This window comes from Stylophora pistillata, chromosome 2 (assembly GCF_964205215.1).
Source record: "Stylophora pistillata chromosome 2, jaStyPist1.2, whole genome shotgun sequence".
Taxonomy (NCBI): domain Eukaryota; kingdom Metazoa; phylum Cnidaria; class Anthozoa; order Scleractinia; family Pocilloporidae; genus Stylophora; species Stylophora pistillata.
Window position 1 is genome coordinate 55,859,173 of NC_142520.1, and position 15,354 is coordinate 55,874,526.

Here is a 15,354-nt window from a genome sequence, read left to right on the forward strand (position 1 = left end):
TGAGACGACTGGTACACAATCTCAATCACGGCACGACCCATCTTTTTTCTATTACTTTCTCCACATTCTTTTTTTTAGGCAAGTAACTGAGAAGTAGCTTGAATATCTTCTTCCTTATCACAGGTTTGTTTTGTGTTTTCATTTACTCTTGTTTATTGACTTTGAGTACGTAATTATATCTTATTAACCAAGTGCGAGGGCCGTACTGGGAGAATATCGGCCCGAGGTCTTGACAGTACGGACCGAGCGCAGCGAGGTCCGTACAAAAAAGACTGAGGGCCGATATTCTTCCAGTACGGTCCCGAGCAAGCTTGGTTAATAAGAGATTTATTATACGACTGAAGTTCAAAGCGACACAAGTGCGGTATCATTCGGGACCATTCGGGACAGTGCCCGGTCCAATACTTAGAGAATATTGGACCGGCAATAGAGCATTTTGATTGGTTGATTTTAGTTATTGGCCCTCTGGCTGCCCGAGTCGTGTAATAATTATCATTTATGGAACGTTTTAGTGGCTCCTTTCCTAAGCGATGTAATCTCCATTTCCCAAGTTTTTTCTTCCTGGATTGCTCCTCTTAGCTTCTGGGATCGGGCCTTGAAGTTCACGGTTAGTCAGCTAATATCAAAGATGGTTCCATTGCTGTCGAAGAAAGGAAGAAGTAACGAAAAAAAGAAAAAAAACCGGCCTCATAATTCAAGATATGAGACTGGAGATTACGAGTGAAATAATAAGCTTAATGCTATAAAAAGAAGTAACAAAAGAAAGGCATTGGGAAAGCGTATCCTTAGGCTTTGCATGACCAAATTCAGCTGGAACGTTCCTCACTTACTAATATAAACAGAGTTTTTTCATTCATAAGGAACAGCGTAACACAAAACTTTACAAAGGTACTCACCTTTCCCAATCCTTGGAAAACTTTTGGAAATACATTGTTTGTACAACGAGACAATCGACAATAATGAGAGGGTGAACAAGCACTGCTGCAGCTCCAATCCTGCAGAGTTTGGGAAATATTAAGCTTGCCAGTTCGGAGTGGAATACCTAAAGTAAGTTAGTATCTTTAGTATCTATGTAGAGTTGAATTTTTTAACATTTAATTGTAATGCGCAATTGAAAATTCTTAATTGATAATTGAGCAAAATAAGTCGATAAATTATTATTATTATGGGCAGTAAAACGTAAGGATGCCTCCTTAAATAAGATATTGACAAGGCACAATCGCGTAGCTTGTCATTACCATAGCCTAAAATAAGTAGTAAAATAAAGAAATTCTCAAATGATATAAGAACCCAAAAAGATGTGAATTGTGTGGGTAAAAGTTTGACCAGTTTATAGGTACTATGCAGTGAGAACTTTGAAATTCCTTGCAATATTAAGGGTGCTTGAAATGACTGCCTTTTGCATATCGAGTACGATCTTATCTGCCTTGACACCTACAAGTTCTTTAATACTATCTATTATCAATATTATGATTATTATTAGTATTATTACTTTTATTATTATTAAGTAAGGACAAGTATTCCTAACAGAAGAATTCGAGATGGAAGGAAAACAAACAGCACATTATGGCCACGTTGTTTCTGAGCTGTTAAGTGCGTGATTTTGTGTCTTGACCCGAGCGGAAAGATTTCCTTAGGAGGTCTGTAATTTTCATAGCTCATTTTTATGTAGTTAAGCCATAGTGTTTAATATCTCTAATAATTTCATTGTATTTTTAGTGCTAGGAGGGCCAATGGGTTATTGGTATTCTTTACTATTTTAGTGCTACCCTCATTAAATGAAGCCTTTACTTACTTACTTACTTACTTGGTTAAATCCCACATTTAATTAAGTGCAAGCTCAGTTTCGCTTGACAGCCAAGCTTTGCGGTGCCATTCGAAAAATTTGTCGAACTCACACTTTGTGACCTTATTAGGTGAACTCGGGTGGATTTTTCGACAAGTTCGAGCTTGCCTCTTTGCTGACGGGACATAAATTGTTGTTAAGCCAGTATTTGAGATGTTAATTTCGCCAGTTTAAAACCCAGACTTTTGGAGCGTAGGATACTTTTGGTTCTTAAGATATCCAAGTGGAAAGTTGATATCAAAAGGAGCTCTGAAACACCTGTTACAGCACTCCTTTTTGTAGTGTTGATGACTCATGTGCGACGAAACTTTAATGGAACATGGGCTAATTGTAATCCGATCAAAACCCGAATGGCTATTGTCAAAATCAGTATATGGTAAGATATGACCATCACCATGTCATAAGTCTGCTGTAATTGGAAAGTAAAGGGTTAAATTTCTGCCCGATATATTGTGCCTGTCACGTCTATCTTTTTTCGAAACTTTACTTTGAGAAAAATGTGCGATACCTAATTTGATTGAATGAAACATGGAATATCACAGACGGCAATTTATGATATTGACCTGTTACACGGAGGAAATTAGAATGAGAAACGCAATATCTCACTATTTGAAGTTTCTCTATTGATAATGAATTACTTTTAAAAATGGCCTGGCACGAGAAATTGTAAAGAAGCACAGATCTGTTTTGCAATGATTGGCGAGACGCTATTTTTATATTTCCAAGGGTCGTGTTTTTTAACTGACCTTGGGCTACTGAAAAAAAAACCTAGCCAGACCTGAGCTTTTAAGCGTCTTTGAATGACTTCCTTAGAAATCAAATGCAAAGGTGACAAAAACGCTTCAAGCCAGACTAAGCAGGCATCGAGCGAGATAGTGTAAAATTATGTTAACCATGCGATGATAAATTTCGAGAAGGGGGCGTGTCTGGACAATATTTAAGGATCCTCTTGGTGGGCCTTGAGTCAATCTCCAGCCCGTTGTTAATCCCAAATGAAACCACAGTCACCGCAAACTCAAAAAAGCTGTCCAGGAGGTCTTATCACAATCTTGCAAATAGACTGAAAAATTGTACGGAGCTATGGCACGTCTCTTCTGGACTGCTTCGACGCAGTTAAACAAGTCATTCCACGCTAAAAAGTATTACCACCAGAAGAAATATCGCCACTTTCGGTGACTTTTGACAGAAAAAATTAAACTAAACGGAGGGTGTGTAACAGTCGTCGTTACATGTAGATAATCATAACCACAAACTGTTTGGGGATGCCCTTAAGGGCTTCGCCCTGAAGTATTTCCCTCCTTGGCTTTATTCTTGAAGGAAAAAATCTTCAAAAACTCCAAAAAGGAATCGAAAACGAAGGCTTAGTCGAAAGGATAAACTGAATAACTGTAAGAATAACTGTAATTTTTAGAAATCACCTCACAGACTGCTCTACAAGAAGCGTTACAGGAAATGTTCTTTGAATGTTTTTCAAATGTATTTTAATATTTCTGAGCAGGAAGCAAAGCCAAAGAAGTCTTACCTTTTATGGCCGAACAGATATTTCCGTGGAGGAACAAAACTATGATCAATGCAGTTAAGTGAGTCATTTTTTCGAGCTATGCTTCACGGTAGAATGGGTTTTTGCCAGCAATATCAGGTATTTATTTTAGAACTTAGAACAGCGTTTTGATTGGTTCAAATTGGCATCCAGCTCAAGCAAATTATTTCAAAAATATAACCTTCACGTGAACATGGTTTGCCATAGGACGTGTTGAAGTGGTACAGGTGCAAACCCGTTAAAGGCAAAAATTGAAACCCACACCTTTGCCATTTACATGACGTACGTTTGATTACGAACCGAATAATCTGAGGAGCGCTCTACTAACTTCTTATAATGAGATGAGAAATAAATGTTCGTCAGTATAACAGATCTCAAAACCGGAAAATTCGTGGTTTCCACCATAGAGTTACGGCGCCGTGCGGGATTTCATTGGTCAACGGTGTATCCATAGATTCCTCTAAAGAGGTGTCTAAGCCTAAGGAAATTGATGACAGACGGAAAAAAAAAGACGTCAAAGCAGATTAACTTGGCGGTTTTTGGATAACAGGAAGATAGCATTTAGATGGTACATCAAGTCAAATGGTCTTCTATCTTGGAATAGGTAGTGGAGATATCTTTACAAAATCTGCATCTGAATTAATGCAAGATGCAACTCTCGAACATTTGATGCAATCCCTATGCTGAGAAATTACGAAAAGGAGACACTTCTGAATATCGAAAACTGGATCTCCACGAACGTGTTGAAACATACCCGACAATTAATTAATTTTTCTCATTTTAGTGAATAAAAGAGTGTTTTGATTGGTCTGAATTTGCCCTGACTCACGCAGAAGTGTCGGGTTTATTAGAGGAAGATCAGATTGGAAGAGAGGATTCATTTCACTAAGAATAGCTTTTTAAATGGACGTATAATTTGCGACATGATTCTGTCGAGGGGTACAGGTGCAAACCTCAGTGTTACTGGTTAAAAATCAAGCTTACATACACATGCACGATGAAAGGCTGCTATTGGATCAAACGAATTAATAGCTCCACACTTTTGCATGTTTATTAGAAATCTATTATATCAGACTTGGAATTTTTCCTAAGGAAGTTACTGCGTAAGTCACAAGTGATAGTGTTGTATTTTGTTAAATTTTTAACATCTTTTAAAAGCCTCTAACAACAAGCCGTGCCAAACTTTCAAGGGTCTTGGGATAAATCCTACAGATATTTAAATTATAGGAAAAGTAAAGCTAGTTGAGAAGGGATTAGCACTGAAGTATTGGGGATCAGTATCACCAGGACTATACGAAGAAGATCTAAAAAAAAAACTATTGAAGCAAAGAAAAGCTTCTCTATCTTCGCACAAATTAACGAACTTGAAGCGCAACACATTTGGTATCGTTGTCCGCCCTCAGGGACAAGTGTTCGGACTGTAGCTAGGATTTGATCTTTTAAAATTGCTCAATATTATTGTAACGTACGCACCGGTAACATCACTCAATGGCTATCCGAACCGTATACGTTTATTCCTCGACCAGTGGTTTCTATAACAAAATTAAATTACACTAAGTCTAACTACGGAAAATAAATAGCATGAACAAAATAATAAACGATATAAACGCGGCGAAATGAAAACATAAAACACAAATTGGTTGTAACATCCCGGCCCCGAATTAGCCACCTAGGCTAATTCTAACAAGACACAACAAATTGCTTAGATTACACAGTTGGTTTTTTTTCTATTTTCTAATAAAGTCATAGCATAGTCATAAGTTCCAAAATTCTTCCAATGGAGCTCTTTACGTCAGGTTCCGGGATCTTGAACCCCTTCAAGATGACATAGCTTTCTGATGTCTCGTCTGCATACAGATGATGCTGTTCTGAGTCTAACGTTTCGGACGTGACCATTGCTGTCAGGGTACACCTCCTCGATGACACCCATTAACCAACACCCTCGTGGCGTTTTTTCGTCAACACCCACGGCCAACTTGCGGCGTGGCGAATACCATTTCTGTCTTCTCTGTAGTGAAGGCTAGTAGTCCTTAAACCCTCTTTTCCAGAAGGCGTCTGCCAGAGACTGTCCCTGCCGCCAGCGCTTATTGTACTTGTCTTGCTCCTTGAATACGTCAAGAGGAAGGCAGAACGTGGGCAGGACCCGAATGCCCCTGTTGGTGATGGAAGTTCCGGGTGATCAAATTGGTGACGTGATGCTTGCTTGGCAGAATAGCAGGGTGCTTCGTTTGTAACGAAACAGGAGCATTCTCGAGGCGACCTCCTACTCTTAATATTCCGTCAGAAACTGTAACGTACGCACCGGTAACATCATTCAATGGCTATCTGAACCATATACGTATATTTCTCGATCAGTGGTTTCTATAACAAATTAAATTACACTAAGTCAAACTAAGGAAAATAAATGGCATGAACAAAATAATAAACGATATAAACGAGGCGAAATGAAAACATACAAACACACCTGACGGTTGGATCATGAAATAACGCGAGACGCAGCTTAAAGGCAAACAACACCAAACTACGTAACATAAAGAAGCTTTACGCGCGAACACTACAATATATATGTTGACGGGAGGGGACTGAACCCCACCACGTGAACGGACCGCTGGCCCCAAATTCGTTGTAATAATTATTATAGTTTGTATGTATACGTCCGCGCTGAGAATTTGACTTATATTACTCATTGCAGCTCAGTCCTTGTCAATTCTAACCGCTTAGTCATTCCAGGGAGTCGGCACTCTCTAATTATTATGATATTTTCATTCTAGAGAGTTTAATCTCTAGTTTCTACTTAATAAATTACTGAGACTTTTATTTCGACTGGTGATAATTCAACACAACTGGGTTGAAGACTGTTTGCAGCACTTTGATCAAGGAACTAATCGGTGTGTAAAGCCTACCGGCTAGCCTCAGTTTTGATGCTCTCGACCCAGTTTCCTGGCTCAAGTCCGTAACATTCTGGTCGTGTGCCATTGGCGAATTGCTTTCGGTGTTACCTCATGACCAGTAGGAAAAACAATATGCAGAGGTTAATACCTTCCTTTAAGGAGCCATTGGCCAAATTTCAGTAACTGAGTCACTTTCCAAGTTAAGCTCTTCGTAGTTTTTATAAACTTTCTGTTATGCCATAAAGAGTGCCCTTTTTGTATTTGAGCACGCCGTAAACGGTATATGCTATGTGGCCTATACAGCTGTACCGACCTCTTGACAGTATTTTCATAATTAACTGAATCTCTTTGTCATCTACCGAGTCAAACAATTACTCGCCAGTCCACTAGGAAAAAGGGAGAAGAGATGTTTGAGTTTAAAACATCTTAACCATTTTAAACGCAACTTTATGTTTGATTCTTTTGGAACTTGCTCGTCGAAAACATTTTGCTCAAAGAACAACCCAATTTTTGTTTGTGTCATCATTGTTGATGAGGTTTGTTGATGTGGTTAAGTATTTTGATAGTTTGATTTAATCAAACAAGACCTTTTTTCACTGACTGCCATGTAATAGTGTTCAATAAACGTTTCTGAAGTCCCTGAATCTAAGCAGAAATCGATTGGTGTGGATTTCGTAGCCTCGAGTGTGAATCTTTGTTATATATGCCAGCTGAAGCAAATCAGGTCGTTGTCAAATCTGCATTCCTTTCCAACTCTACAACTTCTTGACTTGTTCATGACCCTAAACAAAATTTTTTTTGAAATTCACTGAGCTAAACCAAGGAGCCAAATGAAGAAAATTCCAGACAATGACTGTCTGCGAAAATAATGGCCATTCCCAGGGTCGGAATATTCCGATTAATTAGCAGTGTTTAAAACACGGCAAAGGTTTAGCTTTTAAAAAAAAGACTTTAAATTTCTCACCTATTTCAGCCTTAGGAGGAACAATTTGTTATTTCATCTTATTTTTTAACAACGGGGAGATTAAAAAATTTCTAGAAGTTTCTCATGGCAGAATGTGTGACCCACAAAGAAGCTTTCCTGAAAAATAATTTATCCTAAAAACCTACAGCAGATATTTTTGGAAAATGGAAGATTAACTACGGCGAATCAGTTGCAATGCATTCCAACACGTCATTAGTTGGTTCTATTCAATCTTCATTGTTTTCAATACAACTTCACATTAGATTCCGTCGGACCTTGCTCGTCAGAAACATCTCGGTGAAGAAAGAGCTTAATTTTTGTTTATGTTATCCATGACAGGACGGAAAAAGCGTGCGCTGTAAGTATCTCCCGTTGTCCCATACAAGGCCTTAGAAAACTTTTCTAAGGCTTTGTATAGGACAACGGGAGGTACTTACAGTGCACCTGTTTTCCGTCCTGTCATGATTGTTTGGCTAAAAGGGCGTAAGTTTCTAAAATAACTGCGATGCAACTTCGTTGGGGGGGTGTAACAAGATGATTTGACACTAGAATGCGTTATATCTAAATCATCTCTTAACCAAGTAAGTATCAGTGTCATAACATCAAAGTCACGTGCTATTAAGGGAGAGCAAGGTCCCTGTGTTTTTTTCCCTTGTTTTTTTTTAGCATATCTAAATTTGTTTTGCAGAATAAAAAAATAAAAAAATAAATAAAATTGTGGATTTATATTACGCCGTTTTCATGACGGGATGATCAATTGCGCATGTATATCTTGATATGGTTCATTTGAACATGACAGGAAGACGTGACAATTCCTTTTGTAACATGTTTTCAAACTGGTTTTGGTTAAGTTTCTTAATTTCTTGTTAGACTGCAACAAATATTTTGCTGGGCTTTTGAGTCACCCCAGAAGTACTGTAAACATTATGACTAGAAGCAAAGAATTCTTTGAAATTTACTAAATTTACCCAAGCAGCCAAATGAAGAGATTACTTCATTGTCTGGGAAAGTAATTCACATCCCTAGTGTCGGCAAATCAGAACTTTCTGATTAATTGTAAGCTTTCAAAACATTCAGGAAAGCTTCAATCTCTGGGGAAAAATCCTTAAATTTCTCACTCATTACAACTCAAAGAGGAACAATATGTTATTTCATCTTACCTTTTAACAACAGGGACATCAAAAACTTTCTAGAAGTTTCTCTTGGTGGAATATGTGACCCAGAACGGTGCTTTCCTGAAAAGTTACTGATCCTAAAAACTTACGGCTGATATTTTTGGTAAATGGAGGATTCATTACGGTGAATCAGTTGCAATGCACTCCAATAGAAATATGTCATTAGTTGGTTCTGTTCAATCTTCATTATTTTCAATACAACTTCACATTAGATTCCGTCGGACCTTGCTCGCCAAAAACATCTCGATGAAAAAACAGCTTAATTTTTGTTTATGTTATCTATTGTTTGGCTAAAAGGGAGTAAGTTTCTAAAGTAACTGTGGTGCAGCCTCGGTGGGGGGTGTAACAAGATAATTTGATGCTAGGTCGACGAAGTCCAACCTTTCTAGTGTTACCCCAAATAGTTTAACTTTGTTATTTTATCTTATTTTTTGACAACGGAGAGACTAAAAACTTTCTAGATGTTTCTTTTTTTGTTGGTTTGCTGATATGGTTAAGTATTTTCACGCATATCTTTTCAAATATTATTTCTTTTTTTGGCGGAATTACTCGACAATTATTCATCATAATACGTACCATGGGTAAAATGTGCACATTGATTATTCATATCGTGACATCAAACCGGCCACCCAATGAAGAAGCACATTTCATTAAACCACGCCCTTCTAAAAGCATCTTGTTAATTCAAGATAGCACGACAAGCCGTCTAGTTGCAGTGTTCAGTCGAGAGCTTCACTGGGCTTTAGATCTCTTAGTCATCCACGAAAACAGGTGAGTGTTCGTTCTTTTTTCCTAGTTCTTTCTTTTCTTTCTTAGTTCGTTCTTTTTCCTAGTTCTTTCAACCGATTTGGCTGAAACTTGGCAAAAAAGTTGAATGTGATAAGATATTTCAAAAGCCAATTTTGCTCACTTCTCTGACTGTTTGTTCTGGAGTTTCAGGGGGTCCCATTAGTAGCCTGTGGTGCACCAAAAATTCATCCTTCTAGGTGGCATTTTGAAATTGCTATAAAACTCCATTGGTAAACTGTGCTGCCAAACGAATTTGACCATAGACTCTTGTATACGGTGGAGCTTTTACTTCATAAATATAACTTTGTTCTATTTGGGGCTAAGGTTAGGACAAATTTGAGGTCAAAATCATGACCAAAATTGCCATTTTTCAAAAAAACCATAACACTCACCTGCCTCTTGCATAACTTTCCTACCAAATCCAGTATGTACTTTTGTGACCTATTTATCAAAATCAGTTGAGAAAAAATTGGCTTATCAAGGTTTGTTAGAGTTTTGGCACAAACTCTCCATGCCCCTCTAAGGCCAAGCGCATTGGAGTTTTGAGCATAAATAATGCTATAAACAGACCACATTCTTGACATAGGGCCTTAATTTTTACATTAGGTGAGTGAAAATGAAACATCAAAGCCAAATCAGTGTCATCGTTTAGAAATACCTCGACTCATAGCTTACAAATACACTAAGAAGGCCTCTAATTAGCATTACAAACACCTAGCGGCTTAGAAAAATAAAGTAAAGTAATAAATGAAAACCTTGTACCCATTCTAGAGCACAAATGATGATGTTCTGACCTAGATATGACAACATTTTGTAAAGATGCTTGAATTTTCTCTGATCTATGCTTGTTAGTCCATATTTCCATATAATTTGGCTATATCAACTAAGTTGAAATTGTAAATTGGCCACCGTAACGAATAATTTTCAAAATTATAACTGTGTGTACTTCCAGTATATACTACAGTCTGTCCTCCTGTTTCATTCTGTCTATAAGCCACCCGGCAAACTAGATTGTTCGTCTATATGTTATAATTACACATATAAATATTCATTTTCTATAGAATTCTTTTCCTTTTTTTTTTTATTTTCCTCTCTTGTGCCCGCCTCGAATAGCCCTAGCTACTTACGGACCCAAGCATTGCAATTTTCTTATTAAGCTTAAATAAATTTGTTGTTTGTTGTGTTTGTAAACTTGGTCCAGTCCTCTCACTCTCACGTCCAATATGGTGGGCTAGTCGATATAATAACAATCGCATCTCGAGGTGTTGCGTAGCATGTTTCACATAAACTGCAACACGAAACATTTGTTATCCAGCTTTTCTAACTGTGGATTTGTTATTTACTGTGGGATGCTTTGATTTATTATGCTCTAGCGTACCAGGGAAATCGGATGGATCACGAGTCACCTGGACGCTACTCACTACAACTTGTATGTATCATCCTGCTCTTTTACTGATGCCATCCTGCTTATTTACAAGAGCTAGTGAGGCCATCAAAAGTTTAACCATAGATCTTCTGTTAACGGTCGTTTTCGTTAAGCTCACTTCGTATTGCATCAATAAATGGGTCCGACAAAATATAGAGGCTTTGCGTGCTTGTGAGTATAGTAGATAGATAGATACTTTATTATAAACACCTTGCAGCCATAGGCTGAATTACGGAATATTTACAAATACAGATGGTAAAAAAGAAGGTATAAAATATTACAACTTCGTCGTTAAGAAAGAAGGAAAATTATCCACATCTTATAAATATGGCTAAAAATAAAACTGTTCTTCAAGCGCTCGGTTTTGCATATGGGGAGAGTGAAATCACTTTTGCGCCTCAGTGCGTATCTACAACTCTTCCTTTGGGGGAGGAGGCTTTGGAGTCTATGGGTGGGGTTACGGACTATCTCGTCAAACAGATTGGTTGAAGTTTTTTCCCTCCTCTCGTGAAGTTTTGGTAGGCCAGCTGTTTCTTGTGCTACACTATATGACAGGTCAGGATAAATGATTTTGAGTGCTCTTCTTTGGATCCGTTCCAAATCTTCGCTGATGTAGTTTGGTAGAGATCGGTGGAATACAGGACTTGCGTATTCCAAGACGGGCCTAATACATGTCACATAGAATTGCAGAAGATCACTTGGTGCAACTCCGGTGCTCTTGAGTTGTCTCAAAAAGTAGAGACGAGAGGAACATTTTCTACTTAGTTCAGAGGTGTGCATGTTCCACTTTAAAACGTGGCTAATGGTTACGCCTAGCAATATTGTATGTATGGAAATATGACTTGAAAAATATAAATCAGAGGAAATTCAAGCACTTACAAAAAAAGATTGTCATATCTAGGTGAGGACATCATCATTTGTGCTATATGATGGGTACCAGGTTTTCAAAGAACAAAAATTACTTTTATTTGCTAAACCCGGGTGTATGTAATGCTAATCAGAGGCCTTCTTAAAGCATTTGTAAGCTACAAGTCGAGGTATTTCTAGATAATGACACTGGATTGGCTTTAGTATTTCATTTTCACTCACCAAATTCGAAATAAAAGCCTTATGTCAAGAATTTGGTCTGTCTCTAGCATGAATTATGCTCAAAACTCCATTTTGCTTGGCCTTACAGGGGTATGGAGAGTTTGTCTCAAAAACCTAACAAACCCTAATAAGCCATATTTTTCTCAAATGATTTCGATAAATGAGTCACTAAAGTACATACTAGATTTGGTAGGAAATTCCTGCAAGAAGGCAGGTGAGTGCTATGGTTTTTTGAAAAATGGTAATTTTGGTAATGATTTTGACCTCAAATTTAACCTAACTTTAACCCCAGGCCCCTCTCCGTCAAATCACTTGAGAACAAAGTTATATTTATGAAGTAAAAGCTCCACTATATTAGAATTCTTGGTCAAATTCGTTTGGCAGCACAGTTTATCGATGGAGTTTTATAGCACTTTCAAAATGCAAACTAGAAAGATGAATTTTTGGTACTCCACAGGCCACAAATGGAACCCCTTCTGAAACTCCAGAAAAAACAGTCAGAAAAGTGAGCCAAAGTGGCTTTTGAAATATCTTATCACACCCAACGTTTTTGCCAAGTTTCAGCCAAATCGGTTGACCACCACTTCTGGCCCCTGGAACACTTTCTCAGACAGGGACACTTAATACAAACATTTTTTTTCTAATTAAATTCTACCCAGGTTCTCCACGAGTTCACCATAGGGTCACTTAGATCATTTTGTATGTTCTCTCTTACGACTTCAAACGATCATTTTCGCATATTTGGAAAGTATAGTGCTCTTACATATTGATCAGTTGAAACTTTATCTTTGTGGCCATGACCCACAACGAAACGTCTGCCTCGATTTACAGTAAGGACGAATTTCAAATATCGTCGTCACTTCAGTTCTTTTGAATAGTTTCATAAAACACTTTAACTTCATCAGGCTGATAGTTGTAACTTCCTAACAGTAATGACCGGGTAAAGGAGCTGCCATAATTGTGGCCAGATGGTGGACCGTAAGTCCATCCAAGGCTTGAGTAAGACCTAGGTTGGATGAGGCGTAGCTGGCAATGTAAATATCGAGTCCACCACCAAATGTGGGTCTATATAGCTACAACAACTGTATATGGACCGGCGTCGAGAACTATACTTCCTGTTTGAGACAGTTTCACTGGTTATGGAGTACGTCATGGTGATTTAGAAGCTCAAAACAGAATGGTAAAGTACTTGAATAAAATTTGCGTTTGGAAAGTCTCCAGTTCTTCCTTTCCCTACTTTTAATTCCTTTTACAGATATCTATGAGCGTTTCAATTTTCTTTCTCTTAGGTTGCAGCAGTGGTTAATTCCTTATGTTTTCGTTTAAAATTTTGCGCGGGCAATTTGTGCGCGGCTAGCCAGATTGATCCCCCCGCACATGCCCAACGTTTAACTTTTGGTTTCAGTTGTTGCGCGGTTATACTGTACAGCCAGAATGCTTGGCAGGTACAACCCTAGATGCGTCTAATCTTAGTCACCAGGCCCAATACTTACGACTGCAACTACAAAAAAGATTTCCAGCGTGACATTCGCATCCCTTCTCACTGCAAAGAAGTCGATGTCTACGTCTGAGACAAACTGAACACCTATTAACTTATCACTATGATTGACTGTGCCTTTGTCGACTTCATTTTGCAATTCAAGCTCCGTTTTGTTCGCCTACCATTTGTAATCCCTTAGCTACAGCTGCAGTCATATCCTTATCGCTGCCATCGTCGAAGATACTATCAGATCCGCTTTTTGCGTCAGTGTTATCCTGATAATTAACAGTATCATCCATTGTATTATCCTGCTCTATATGCATTTCATTTGCATAATCCTTGGAAATTTTTCTTTCTCCTGAGTCATTTACCTCGCAGTCATCTTCACTACTGTCATTGTGACCCGCAACTTGTTCCAGGCTCACATAGTGTTCCTTGTGGTTCTTAGCAAAATGTGTAAGGTACACATCAGCTGCTGAAAAACTTGCTGACGAACTGAACACATGCTGACCACCAACTCCTAGAAATGACACTATTTGGATGTCGATGTTGTGCAAGTTTGCTACTACATACAGTGTTATCGGATCCCCTCAGGTTCCATCTCGCGCCATATGAGTCAAATATTTGTCCAAACAAGCGGACTCACCATTTACCAAAATGTTCCAAAAGAGGAAGGCCATCGCTATTGCACGAATTACTTTCTAAGTACACGACAATTTCCTTTAGTGCTAATTCATGAGCAGTAGGAAAAGACAATATGCAAAACTAACTCTTTCCTTTAGGAGCCATTTTGGCCAATATTCAGTAACTGAGTCAGTTTCTAAGTTAAGCCCTTCGTAGTTTTTATAAGATTTCTTCTAAAACAGGAAGAATGCCCTCTCTAGATTTGCGCACGCCGTAAACGATATATCAGGCTATCAGGCCTACACAGCTGTACCGACTTCTGTTTATGTTAAAGAACTCTGTTGATGTGTTTGAGTATTTTAATAACTTGATTCACTTAAACAAAACCTTTTATACTGATTACTGTATGCTAAATGTACATTTCTGACGGGGGAAACCATTGTGTAAAGTTTGTGAAGTCCCTATTTTAAGCGGAAATCGATTGCTTTGGATTTCGTATCCTCGAGTGTGGAACTTTCCTATGCTAACTGAAGCAAATCAAATCATTATTAAATCTGTATTATATTCCAATTCCACAACTTCTTGACTGCTTCATGTTCCATCTCTTGAAAATACCTTAACTTTCTCACCCTTTTCAACCCAAGGAGGTAAAATTTATTATTTTATGTTATTTTTAACAACGAGGAGATAAATTTTCTAGAAGTTTTCTCTTGGCGGAATATGTGACACAGAACGGAGCCTTCCTAGAAAATCACTATTCCTTAAAAAACCTACCGCAGATATTATTGGTAAATGGACTTTTAATCATGATTATTAATAGTCATTTGCAATAGATTCTGATAGGTGTTTTTAACTTAGATTTTACATTTGATTCCGTTGGACCTCGTAGACTGTAGATTGTAGACTGTATTTATTAAGAAAAACATTGCAGTTAAAAAACTGAATTGCGTCTCTTGACAAGTAAGATCTAAGAAGTGATCTCTAACTACTACTATAATAAAATTACAAAGGTGACTACTCTTAAAAATCACTTAAATGCTTTCCTCGCACTCTTAACAATGAAAGAATTTCCAAATCTATCTGTCTTTACAAGAGGCGTGGAAAACCTCATCTGCCTTCTCAGCTCATATGAACTAGAAACTGAGGGAGGCAGGAAGCTGGTAATCTTACTTCGTGGATCATTAACAATAGACTTAAACAGATGTTCTGTTAAACTTTCCGGCTAGGCCCTGATGGATTCGAGCCCTGCTAACTGAAAGGCGTCCGAGTAGTGCACCCTGGTTAAAGTGCATGAGAGGGCCCTCCTTTGCACACTTTCAAGCTCGACTTGAAGATACTTTGGTAAACTGTAATGGAAAAAAGGACAAGCGTAATCTTATGAAGACCTAATACATGCGCAAAAATATGTTACAAGATCTGAAGTAGGAACATGCCTACGCTTAAGTTGAATAAAAAAAGTACAGTTTCTTAGACGCTTTCTTAACAAGTTCTTCTATATGGTCGTTCCACGTTAACGTATCATTGATTGTC